General features: G+C 44.9%; 1 long non-coding RNA gene across 1 annotated transcript; it reads right to left on the bottom strand.

Annotated features, from left to right (window-relative positions):
• Nucleotides 1-2181: 2181 nt before the first annotated feature.
• Nucleotides 2182-4487, bottom strand: LOC132686945 (uncharacterized). Its single transcript, XR_009613901.2, has 2 exons — nt 4327-4487; nt 2182-3101 (listed from the first exon to the last, which is right to left on the bottom strand). It is a non-coding gene; the product is annotated as an uncharacterized LOC132686945 (long non-coding RNA).
• Nucleotides 4488-11140: the final 6653 nt, after the last annotated feature.

The following is an 11140-nucleotide window of genomic DNA, read 5'->3' as shown; positions in this document are numbered from 1 at the left end:
ATAAATCAGAATAATCTGAAATGCAAGTTACTTGTGTGGTTAATTACCCTGTGTGTTTTCTATATGTCAACAAACAAAAAATAAGGGAATTACATTGGAAACATTTCTAAAACATGCTGAAGTTGGTTAAATGGATTGTAAATCATGATAAAGCAATAAAAGCTTGCCCAGGGCCTCCTTGCTGTAGATTTGGAGCACTGATCTAATAATACACTGTAATAATAAAGAAGAGATGAAAAATCTCATGAAAACAAGCAGAGAGAGCCAAAGCCCAAGGACAAGTCTAGAGTTTGACCAGTGGAGGGTTAGCAGTTCTTTTTGGACAGTCATCTGATGTAGTGAATGTCTGCCTGCGGCCTCTTCTAGAAGGCGTGGGGCGGGGCCACTCTGGATTATCCTTTTCTCTATAGATCCATTTCTCCAAACCAGGAACCAATGGCAGTGGGAGCATCTTGGGAGCAAGCTCCAAGGCCAGTCCTCTCCAGAGTGGCCACGCCTCTTAAAAATAATCTGAAGGGGAGGGGGAGGAGGGGGGCAGGCACCTGGCGGGCTCAGTGGGTTAAGCGTCCAACTTCGGGTCATGATCTCATGGTTTGTGGGTTCAAGCCCCGCGTCAGGCGCTGTGCTGACAGCTCGGAGCCTGGAGCCTGCTTCGGATTCTGTGTCTCCGTCTCTCTCTGCCCCTCCCCCACTCCTGCTCTGTCTCCCTCAAAAATAAATATTGAAACAACTTTTTCAAAAATAATCTGAAGAATCTTCTGACATCATATGTGAGTGGGACAAGGATTTTCTGGAGGCTGGGAAGAAAAAGTTGTTACTCTCACCCAGGCATAGGTGGGAAAATTATTAAATCAAGTTTAGGAAACTCTACTCGCTACCTTACTTACAAGTTTTCCTCATGTAGAACACAATATCTAGATCTATCTACTTTAGAGGAATAAGGACATAAATGTATACTTATTATAAACATAATACTTTTATGTTCCCAGACATCATCCCTACAGATTATATCAAGAGCACAGACTTAGCTATCAGGCAGGCCTGGGTTCCCAATTGTGTTTGGTCCTTTAACCAGCCACTGATCTTGGGCTATTCTCTTAAACTCTTAAAACCAGGGGCGCCTGGGTGGCTCAGTCGATTAAGTGTCCAACTTGGGTTCTGGTCACAATATCATAGCTTTGTCGGGCTCTGTGCTGATAGCTCAGAGCCTGGAACCTGCTTCAGATCCTGTGTCTCCCTCTCTCTCTGCCCCTCCCCACTCACACACAAACTCTCTCTCTCTCAAAAAAAAATTAAACTCAGTTTCCAAACTTAAAAATATGAAATCTACATAAAAACATGTAAAACATGTATCTCACGGGGCTATTGAAAAAGTTAAATCGCATCATAGATGTAAAGAACTTAGCATTCGCTGAGTGCTTACTACTATTAATACCCTACATTTGAAAGGAAATTCCCAAAGCGGGAGTGAGGAGGAAACAGAAAAAAGTACTCCTCCTTCTAACTCTGGAGCCAGGGAAAGGGTCAAAGGGCTAATTATTCCAGAGACACCCTAACATTTCACGTCAAGAAATGGTGGCTTGACTGAGAACCACACCCAGAAAGGACTAATGAATGAATGGGACTCAAAATGCCTCTGGCTATTTCATCGTTTGTTGGCCCTGGCTCTCATAATTTAAATTTCAGTTTAACAAGAAGTATTGTCGCAGAACATCTGGCAGACACAGAGGGCCTGTCTGTCGCATTCCTTTTTCCTTCTTGACAAATATTCCTAGAGCGGGTGAGATCCAGACATTCTTCCTTGACATCCTTTTGCTCTTACAATAACCCAGATCCTTTCTGTAAGCATGTTTAATCCAGGGGTATGGGAAAATTGTAGCCTACTTATTCTTGCTAAGGTCCCAAGGGCAGGTGTTGGCTGCCTTTCCAAAACACTTTTTTTTTAATGTTTTTAAGTGTTTATTTATTTTTGAGAGACAGAGACAGAGTGCAAGCGGGGGAGGGGCAGAGAGAGAGGGAGACACAGAATCCGAAGCAGCCTCCAGGCTCCGAACTGTCAGCCCAGAGCCCGACGCGGGGCTCGAACAGTGAGATCATGACCTGAGCCGAAGTGAGACGCTTAACAAACTTAGCCACCCAGGCGCCCCCCCAAGACACTATTTTAAAGAGTTCCTACCAAGAGACTGCTTAATTGCATTTTATTGCATGGCATAAACATGCTACGTGATTGGAAATTTCCTGAATATTTCCTGATCTCAGTCACCGAAAACACTCAGACGCCGAAGACAATTTTGGAGTATCTTCCCAGCTCACTTCCTTGAACCGCGTCGGACGCAGCCCACAGCGGGGCGGGGTGGGGGCGGGATCTGATATACACAGCCACCCAGCACAGGGGAGTGGACAAGAAATGAGGCTCTGACTTAGGCCAGGCCAGCTGGTGACCCTTTCCTGCGAAATGAGAACGGAGAACAAGATCAAGGGCTACTGGGAAAGAGTCAGTCACTCTGTGAGGCACTCTCTGGGGCTGAATCCAGAACAGGCAAACCAGGAAGCCCTGCTCATCTTTGTTTTCTGTTAAGGAGATGAGGGAACAAAGAAAGTCACCCTCAGGCAAAGAGAAAAGGGAAGCAGGTGCTCCGGGAGAAGCCAAGACTTGAGATGAAGAGGGTCTATTTCCTGGGTTCCCATGGCTTCCTTGACCCTGGTCCCACCCTGAGGCCCAGCTGCACTCTCGCCCTTGAGTTTTATAAGGCACTCTTGCCTCCATGTACTAAATGTTGCCCCTTTGGCCCAGCTAGACCAGTAATCCGGCGTATTTCCCTACCTTCTGTTTCCCTCGGCGCCCTGGCCCTGCACATTGTACACAAGAAGGCGTATTTCCTATTTAGGGCCTCCATATGATTAGGCCGCTTTACCTGAGTTTGTATTTCTACTTTGCCTGCGTCTAACAGAGGCCCTGTCATCAGTAGGGGAAATGCTCGTTACGCTGTTCCTCAGTTTCCGGAGAGAGGCACGGATTTTCTTTCCACTTCCAGGAGAGATCAAAAGGAGAAAGGAGGAAGGAGCGCTTCTCTTTTATCTTCCTTCTCGCTGTAGTTTCACTGGGGAAAGAAAGCATAGATGCCGGACAAGCTTTTCTCGCCGCCCTTCCATCCTCGCTGGGTCAGGAGAGATTGCAGATCTCGGCAAATATGTCTCGGCAAATATGAACCCTTCAGACCTGAGTCTCTCCTGCTGGGGGTGGGGTGGGGGCAGTCAAGCCCCAAGATCTAGACTTGTGGGGTAGCGGGGAGACGGGCACAGGAAGAAGTCTTATTTGGGCTCCGGCCTTGCTTTATAGTTAATTACATTAACATTTCATCTTTGATCTCTGAGTCCATGTCTAAACTGGCTAAACTATTTAGAGGGAAAAATATGATCGGTCCCTGAGCATCCTCACCAGGCTTGAAGATACTTTAAGGAATGTTGAGTTCCGCAAAAGAAACAAATATCTAACTACAGAATAAGGTACTCATTAAGCCTCTGCTGAGTGATTGCCTGTTAAAAGGTGGGTCATCTGCCAAGGTATCTTAGTTATTCTCATTTATTCCCTAAACTCTAAAACTTAAAAGTTACTCCTCCCAGTGACTGTGGTTGAAAATCTTCAAGTACTTCATTGATTCCTCTCTTTCTCTCCCTAACCACACCCAAACCATTGCCACCCCTGTTGATTTCACTTCCCCTGAATTTCCCCTGCTCCTTTGGGCACTGCCTGAGTTCAGGCCCTTTGATCTGTGGTTTTAACCACTGCTGTAGCTTTCTGGTTATCTTCCTTGTCCCCAGCCACTTTCTACATTGTAGCAGAGTTCACCTTTGTGAAATAAACCTGGTGACTTCGTGCCCTGTCTAAAAACCTTTAGTAGCCCCTTTAGCTAATAGGAAAACCTTAATCTAGAGGATCTATCACAATCTGCCCCAACCCACAAATTTCAGCAACTTCGTCTTCTTCCATCACTGTCATAGCCCAGGGTTTCCGCAAAACAGCCACTGTGGTCCAGTCTGATGCCCCGGCCAGATTCATCTACTCACCATTTCTTAAATTCTGTGTCTTGGTACATGCTATCAAATGCCCAACCATTTCACTATGTCTGGAATATTCTTTCCCAGATTCTCCACATTAAGAACAACCACTTATCCTTGGAGTCTTATATAAAATTTAAATCATATATGAGATAGGTACCCTCCATACCCCTCATTGCTGTTTTCAAACCATTGTCCCTTCCCCCTCTGTCTTCCCTAGACATTCTCAGGATTGAATCTCTTATAATTAAATCATACTGGGGGCACCTGGGTGGCTCAGTTGGTTAAGTGTCCGACTTCGGCTCAGGTCATGATCTCGCGGTTTGTGAGTTCGAGCCCCAGCTCGCACTCTGTGCTGACAGCTAGGAGCCTGGCGCCTGCTTCGGATTCTGTGTCTCCCTCTCTCTGCCCCACCCCTGCTCACGCTCTGTCTCTCTCTGCCTCTCAATAATAAATAAACTTTAAAAAAAAATCATACTGCCCACTATCCCTCATTGTGATGTCACCAACCAACCCCCCAGTTATGCCCCTTCACTTCCCACTGGTTTTACTTCCTGGTTCACTTTGACTGTCTCCAGTCCTGCTAACGTCTCCATTCCTGGATGATCACCATGTACACAGTAGATGATTCAGTAGACTCTCCATTCCTAGAACTCCTCTCTTCCAGCGATCTGACCCTCCATACTACCTCCGCCATTTATCTGTATGTTCAGAGCCCTAGACCTTCTCTTTACCAATAATCCTTCCATAACACCAATTTAATTCATTCCATTCTCTGACCGTAACATCCATCTATCCCTCCATCTCCTCTAGTGACCCATTTCCAACTTCACCAGGATCTCCAACCCATTGATCTATCTTTTCATTATCTCTAACCTTCATGAAATTCTCTCTCACCACCTTACTCATCTTAAAGTCCGTGACTAATCAATAGACTCAACCTCTTTGTATATACCCTTAATTCCTAGGTGTACTCACTCGGCAAAACTACAACCCTGGCTAATTTTACCTAATTTGTGCCTTCGTTCCTGCCAAAGAATGAGCCGAAGGCCAACGCTTTTGATCATGAACCTCCAGTGAACCTAAATGTTGCTTGATGATCATATTCTACTTTTCTGGCCTATTCACTCTACCACAAATGCGATGGCTACCTTGTTCGTTCTTATCTCTCCTCAGACCCACAGCACACCGCCTCAGTCTTCATTCTCGGATGACGGTCGTCTTTCCCACTTCACTGACAAAGTTAACGCCAATTCTATAAATTTCGGATTCTGTGTCGGAATCCGAAATTCTATAAATTTCCGTAACCATCACCACCTTTCCGCCAGAATCTATACACATAAACCCTTACCTCCCACCTGCAGCTGAAGAGGACTTAACCACACACCTATCAAAAGTCAATCTCCCCACTTGCAAATGAGATCCCATCTTTACTCAGTGACAATGCTCTAGAAATCCTCCCATTTCTTTTCCTGAATCACAAATGTCTCCGTCTCTCTACCAAATCCTTCCCATCAATGTACAAACACATAATTTATTTCTCCCATCTTAAAAACAAAAACAAAACCCTTCACTTACCTTTACTTCCCTTGCCTGATACTGCCTTGTTTGCAAATTTGTATTCCTTCCTGGCAAAACTCTTTGAACAAGTTGTCTATATCCATTCTCTATAATTCCTTTCCTCCCATAGTCACTTATAATCACTGCAAGCTGGGTTTTTTTTCCTACCTACTCTACCAAAGCTGTTTGTTCGCAGTTTTCCTCTTACTTGACTTATTACAAAGGTTTGATGTAGTCAGTCCCTCTGTCCTTGATATTTTCTTCACGCGGCTTCCAGAACACTCAACCCTTGGTTTACTTTATTGGTCACTCCTTAGTCTCTTTTGCTGCCTTTTCCCTCTTCTTCCTAAGTTCTTAATGATTACACACTTTAGGGCTCACTCTTTGTTCTCTTCACTATTTTCACTCATTCTTTCAGTAAACTCATCCAGAATCACAACGCTGATTTACCACCTCCATGCTAATTTTCCATCTCCAGCCCAGACTTGTCTCCTGAACTTCAGACTTGCACATTCACTCCACTTCTCAACATCTCTTGGTGTCATCTAAAACCTCAGAAATGTTGAGTTTAAGCTCTTCTGATTCCTGATCTCTCACCATGAAAACTGCGTTGTCACCCACTTTCCATACCTCAAATGATAGCAACTATGTTCTTCCGGTGGTTCCGATCAAAAATTTTAGACTCATCTTTGACTTCTTTTATTACACTCCCACACATACCATTCAGCAAATCCAGTTGGCTTTCATTTCAAACATATCCAGAATCCAAACACTTCTCACTACCTTCAGTGCTATCCCCCTGGCCTGAGCCACCGTTACTTTTCTCCTGAATTACTGCAATGTTCTCATTTAGGAATCAGCAAAGTGATTTTGTAAAGGGCCATGTAGCAAATATTTTCTGCTTTGTAGGCCATACAGTCATTGGGGCAACCAGTCATCTCTGCTGTTATAACGCAAATGGGCATGGCTGTGTTCCAACATAAGTTTGTTTCCAAAAAAAAGCAATGAGCTGAATTTGGACCCCAAGCCATAGTTTACCAACTCCTGATCTATCGGGCCTCTTTGTTTCCATCCACTATGATCTTTTCTCAAGTCAGATCATGTCACTTCTCTGCTCAAAACTCTGCAATGGTTCTCCTTCTGGATCAGAGTAAAAACCATAATCTTCAATAATCTTCAAGCCCCTACATGATCCTGCCACAGTCATATCCCTAAATCTCATACCCGTTGCACTCTCTCCTTAATCCACCCTGCTGCAGCTGCACGGATCCCCTCACTGGTCCTCAAATAGGCCAGGCACACTCAAGACTTGGGGCATCAGCACTGGTTGTCCCCTCCTCCCCCAGATATCCATACGGCCCCTGCCCTCACCCTCTTCACTTCTCTGCTCAAATGTCACCCTCATCAAGGAGGCCAATGCTGGCCACTATTTGAAATTATAGCCTTCCTCCGTGACTCTCATGCCCCCTTACTCTTCTCTATTTTTCCCTCCCCCCCCCCAAACTTACCACTTTCTAACAATAATAATTTACTAATTTACATTTACTGCATCCCTAACCTTCCTGGAATACAAGCTCCACGAGGCCAGGGAACTTTGGATTTTATTCCCTGGTGTATCCTGAGACCCTAGAGCCATGGATGACACATAGGAGGCATTCCCAAAAGGTGGGATGAATGGAATCCGTGTGGCATCCCTCAAATCCCAGAGATGTAGTGGGTCACTCAAGTCTCTATATTACTTTAATTCTTTTTCCGTGTTATTCTTATAGTCCTTTTTGTCCTGACTCATTACTATGTAGGTAACCGCCTTTCCTATCACAACACCATGATCTTCTTGGACATTTGCTATATGTTTGTTTGCCTGTCATGTAGCAAAAGGTCAGTCATGCCAACGTAATGAACCTACAAAGGTGCCACATATGCGTGGTTCTCTGTCACCAAGTCACTCACTCCACGAGCCAGTATTTGAAAGGTCTCTCCCCATACCCCACTCTCGATACATCTATACACACACACCGCTAATTGAGATCCTTTAAAACTCTTTTTCACATATTTGCTTAATTAGCTTGCATTGACCTCTGCAAAAACACTGGCCTCTGACGATCCTAAGAGGTAGTTTCCTGGCATGGACACCAGAGCATCAAAGAGTCAGCTGGAACGAAGGAAAGCATAACACAGCTGGATTTAATTATTCATGACAGGCAGCCGAATATATCTGACACAGGTCTTCTCCCTAACACATCACTCAAAACAGGCCGGTTTCAGGAAACGGTAGAGAGAGAGAGAGAAAAAAAAAAAAAACCAGGATCAGGCCAAAATGTGTCCATAATACAAAGCAGATCATCTTTCACACGGATGACCTTATGCATTTTGTTTTATATTTTTATGATGGTCCCACATCTATAAGACTACTGACCCTTTAAGACTCGGCGTGCTCCTATGCTGGGGCTTAGCAGTGGTGGCTCAGGTTCTTGGAAGAGGAGGTGGGTGAAGATCACACTCATTCGTGAATCATCCTACGAGCCAAGGGTCCTCCAGGGTTCACGTAGAAGTGCGGGCATGTTTGCAATTAATTCATCTGGGAAGCACAGGTGAGCACTTTCTACTTGCCTTCGACGTTCACAGGATTAACTATATCTACAATCCAGTTTGTTTCTTTGGGCTTTTGCTTAGCAGGAAACGGGTGAGGATTTTAGGCGTTGCTTTCTTACGACCTACCCATAATTTTAATATTTCTCTCGTACGAAATCCACCCTCTCACCTGATGCAACGATGGGCTTTGGGTTGGCCATGCCCTTGGGTTGGCTCCTATTAAAAGAAGAAATTTCCGGGGCACCTGGGTGGCTCAGTCGGTTGGGCGTCCGACTTCAGCTCAGGTCACGATCTCGTGGTCCGCGAGTTCGAGCCCCGCGTCGGGCTCTGGGCTGATGGCTCAGAGCCTGGAGCCTGCTTCAGATTCTGTGTCTCCCTCTCCCTCTGCCCCTCCCCCGTTCATGCTTTGTCTCTCTCTGTCTCAAAAATAAATAAATGTTAAAAAAAAAAAAGAAAATTTAAAAGAAGAGATTTCCTAATTAGGCAGAACTCAATTTTCTTGCTGCAGTCTCCTCCCAGATGCTCGATCCCTGAAGTCGCTGCCTTCTTGTTTCTGTGCGTTTCCCGGTCCTGGTGAGCTTGCATTGTTGGATCACGGTTTTGACCAGTCTTGCACATCCCAGTGCTCGTACAACTGCAGAAACCCTTGTGGTTTTTTTCCTGCTGCTTTGCTCTGATTTACGTTTGAAGCCAGAGACGTAGACTTCCCCTGAGTCTTTTTGCTCGGAACGTCACCTTTTATAAGTTCAACAAAAACTTGGGTTTCAGCTGTACTAGGGCTTACGCCTGTGACTGAGACTCTAACCATGAGTGCTCCATTAAAGGGCACAGAATTTAACAGAGAAAATAGCAAGGAGACTTGATTAGAATGCCACATGATTAGAGCTGTGATATGTTAAGCAGGGAGTGTGAGGGTAGCACGGAGTGAGGGCACCTAACCCAGCACCTAGGGGCCGAGGGAAGCTCTCCTAGACTCAGCAACGTCTAAGCAGTCTGTGCCAGATGAAAAAGAATGAGAGATGTTCTGTACTAAGGAGGTAATATCTATAAATGCTGTGAGCTACGAATCATACCAACTTTAGGGAACGCAAGTAGTTAAGTACAGGTGCAGGCGATGTGGCAAATCTGAGGCTGCGGAGGGAAGGCAGGGCTAGATCACAAAAGGCTTTATATGTCATTCTAAGGAGGTGAGGATTCATGCTATCACTGACGGGGAGTCACCGAAAGCTTACACATGACACGGTCAGGTTTATATTTCAGAAAGACTGGCATCAGAGCGGAGAATAGATTTCGCTCTGTAGCTACTCCCCTGAAACTGGCCCCTACGCCCGCCTTCTCTACCTAATCTTCCTGTGGCTCTGAACAGCTCAGCTCCACACCCCTTTTCCCGTCAGTATTCTCAAACAAAACTAATGATCAGAATCACTTTAAGAGCTTATAGAAATACAGATAATCTGAGCCCACTTTTTCGAACTGGATCCTCATGGGAACGGAGCCTGTCAATCTCTGTTTTATAAAATCTTCCCGTGTGATTCTGAGGCGGTTGGACTAGGGACAGAATTAGGGGACTAACAGAGACTGCTACTTGCACTGCAACACAGATATGTCGATGAACATCAACAGTGAGTTTGGCTTGTTGCGTTAGATTAAAGATGGCTGGCACTCTAAATAGCTTCCTTCTACATGATCTACACCTCTACTCCCAGGACTAGGAAAATCAATCCCTTACTTAAACCCTCCAGAACGTTCTCTTGTTGTTTAAATAACATGTCCAAACCTTAACACAACCCATTAGGCAGCGTAGTCTGGCTCCAATGATCTCTCCTCTCCGACCACCCTTCCCTTTACTTTACCTTGTACTTGTTATTTGCGGGGGGCGGGGGGCGGCGGGGGGGGGGCGGGGTGGATATTGATGCAATTTACACCCCAACTTCTACTTTGTCAATTAAATTAAGGGTAGTTATGGAGTTGAGAAATTGTGTAAATCAGTAAAGATCTGAAAACTGTCTGAAAAAGGGGTGCCTGGGAGGCTCAGTCGGTTGAGCATCTGACTTCGGCTCAGGTCCTGATCTCGTGGTTGGTGAGTTCGAGCCCTGCGTCAGGCTCTGTGCTGAAAGCTCAGAGCCTGAAGCCTGCTTCGGATTCTGTGTCTCCCTCTCTTTCTTCCCCTCCCTGACTCATGCTCTGTGTCTCTCTCCCTCTCTCTCTCTCTCAAAAATAAATACACATTAAGAAAAACTGTCTGAAAAGAATTGGAAAGTGACTTGACTTGGGAAGAGAAAGGGACTGTTGGTCAATCTTCAAGACTCACCTGAGTTAAAGAGCAAATTTCCACATCCACATTATTTCCATATTATTTCCATGTTATTTCCTCCCAAGCTCAAGAACCCAGGGGCAGAGAATATTGATAACTTGTCAACTACCATTTGAGTATTGGCAAAGCAGAAAGCCAAGAGATAAGAGAATTAAGGGTGCTGGTGTAAAAGAAACAGAAAATTTCTGGAACGGGCCTAAAAAGATGATTTGGCTAATTTGTCCCAAGGCACAGAGGATTAAAACGTGAATGCCCGTGTTTAGCCATATGCGGTCTGGTTGGCAACGGTTCACCATTTGATTTAGTTCTAGTCTTAGGCTTGTTCTCCAGTGGCTCTACTGACATTCTGTCGTGTTACCCTAGCATGGTGAGTAACAACAGTTAGAAGGTTCCAGAAGCAAAGTAAATCACTTCCCAGGACATAAATGAAACCACCAAGGTAATCCTATAATGAGGTAGCAAATGCTTCATAATGATTGTTTTCCTCCTAAGTTAGAACTCTGACTTACAAACATGATTTTTATGGTTACAGCATATCCATGCGGTAGACCTTCTTTAATTAAACTGATGTGTTGCATTTCGCACAAGACTGTCTCAAAACACAATATATGTCAA

Source organism: Panthera onca, chromosome F1 (assembly GCF_046562875.1).
Source record: "Panthera onca isolate mPanOnc1 chromosome F1, mPanOnc1 haplotype 2, whole genome shotgun sequence".
Classification (NCBI taxonomy): domain Eukaryota; kingdom Metazoa; phylum Chordata; class Mammalia; order Carnivora; family Felidae; genus Panthera; species Panthera onca.
This window is presented reverse-complemented; position numbering and strand designations above follow the sequence as displayed.